Source organism: Dermacentor silvarum, chromosome 1 (genome assembly GCF_013339745.2).
Source record: "Dermacentor silvarum isolate Dsil-2018 chromosome 1, BIME_Dsil_1.4, whole genome shotgun sequence".
In the NCBI taxonomy this organism is placed as follows: Eukaryota; Metazoa; Arthropoda; class Arachnida; order Ixodida; family Ixodidae; genus Dermacentor; species Dermacentor silvarum.
In genome coordinates this window covers 200,697,182-200,699,579 of record NC_051154.1, presented here as the reverse complement: position 1 = coordinate 200,699,579, position 2,398 = coordinate 200,697,182, and positions in this window count along the sequence as shown.

Sequence of the window (2,398 nt, the reverse complement as noted above, 5' to 3'; positions counted from 1 at the left end):
TGTAATAGCTAATAAAAACTAAAACAGTAAGAAAGGCATCCATAATGAAATTGCTGAGCGAGTTAAAGAAAACAATGATGGTGTCGCTAATACTTCATGGTAAAAGATCTGCAAGCTTATCCTAAAATAATACTAGTGATGGCTTGGACGCACGGCGAGCATATTTTTTTATTCCTAGCCTAACTGTATACTTGTGTACTTATTTTCCAGGATTAGTAACACCGTTCTCGACCCATCATGTAATATTTCAACAAACTATTCCCGTTCAGTGAACTACATATACTTTCCCGCTAAACAGTCCAGCTATAAGTAAAGCCGACTCTACACACCCGATGACATTGTGTAAATTAACTGCCTGACAATATACCCAGGACCATGCGCTAAATATGGCCAATTGCCGCGAAGTGGCAGCACTAGGAAAAGATTTACGACTGCTGATTTTCTTCCTTCGCAGGGTCAGAGTGTTTAGGCACACCAAGAAGAGGCTCAAATAACACGACTTAAGGAATAGACAGCTGTTTCCCGCGTGCTTGTGCATGTCACTTCGTTTCAAAGGGGATACCAATAAATCATCATCGTCATCATCATCCGGCGCTTACGAAGGCGGCGGTGGAAGTCAGACCGTGCGAGATCTCCACGTGCGCATTTCCTTTATTTTCATATATTGTGGCAAATTAGCACAGCCAAAGCGAAGGAGCAGCGCCCACATCTTGCAAATGCACTGAAGAAGAAAAAAATTTACTGCATTTATTTTGGCGTAATTTACGACGGAAGGCACGGCAACTGCTCAGTTTTTCGAACAGCGCTAACTGCAAGGTAAGAGCTTTTCGTCCGGGTTAGTATTGCGTTATATTATTCTAGTCCACTTCTTCTTAGCGTAAAATATCCTGATGAGAGAAACAATCGGGCCGTCATCTGGCACCCCTCTTCGCTCAAGCACTGTCTACATGGAAACTGTGGTCATTGAATTATGTGGTCCTCATCCACATCTTATGATTTGATCGGACACATATATTGATGAGGTGGACAAACCCAAGCAGGGCTGCTTTCTGTGTTATTAGAAGCCCGTTTCAACGTTAAAGCTGAAACATTCTTTGTGCGTTTGCGTATTTCAGTGACACTTCGCCTTGAATATTCGCCTTTGAACTGGCATACTTAATCCTGCGGTGTATGTTTGCCCGTTTACTAAGAGAGCCAAAGGCAACACTAGATACGTAGACAAGCATAAGATGTTTCTTTTGCTACTCTTATATCATAATTTTGAATGTTTTCGCCTGTGAGCTGATGCATGTCAATATGCGCAACACTTGTGATCCTGTCAGCAAACATGGTTCAAAATTCAAAACTTCATTGTGGTTGGTGACTTAGACGACAAAGCGTTAATGCGGTGATTGCGGCAAAAAAAAAAAGGTTATACGTGCCAGAAACACGATATGAGTATGAGGCGCGCCGTAGCGGGAACTACGGAATAATGTTGGTCACCTTACAAGTCAGTTTATTTCAGCACCAAGAGAGAAAGCAATTTACAAAGTCGGTGCTGGGTGTATGCAAGCAAAAAGCACCTGGGGTTCTCTAACGCGCGGATACATCTAGGTACACGAGTGATTGCGGCCGGTTTTTGTGGGCGGACGTCTTGCTTCACATTCACCCTATCACAACGGCGAAATGCACAAACGAAAGCATGTGCTGCCACCAGAAGGGGACTTGTTCAAAGCTTCGAAACCAGCTCATGAAATAGTATAGTGTGTTTCCGGCACATTAACTTTTGCAGAAAAATTGCACGCATTTATTTTACGCAATCGCGCTGCGGACAAAGAGCCGGCCACGCTCACTAGTGAACTTACGACCATTCCGTGCGAATGGGGCGGCCAAAGCAATACCTGCTGGCGCGCGCAAATCTCGAAGGCCATGTACAATTGTGAGTATTTCTGAGCTATTCCGTACAATGGCACTTTGCGTTAGAGAGAGCATTCCCATGGCGATGTGGCGCGACTTTGAGTCTCCGCTTGAGTTTAGTGGGAATCACTTCTACGCCAAAAGTCAGACTGCTCATGGTATTGGTTTAATTTAAATGAAAGACTCCGGCGTTTATACCGCGTGTGTTAGTACAATTTTGTTGACTCGTGTTTCTCTTCCACTTGTCTTTTTTTTTAATATTGTACGTTTCAAATGTTTCTTTTTCTTTTCTTCTTTTTTATTTGATTCTTTCTATTTTCCTAGTGTGAGTGTATCTCTTGTTGGCGACGTTGGAAAAGCCGACTGTTCCGTGCGCGATTTTTCCAAGTTGTCATTATGCAAACATCAACAACAACAACCATATATGGCGTCGATGCTGAGTGTGTCTCCTGTCCTTGATTTCCGAGATTTATCTTCGAACCCGCCTCATATGGAGATGCGT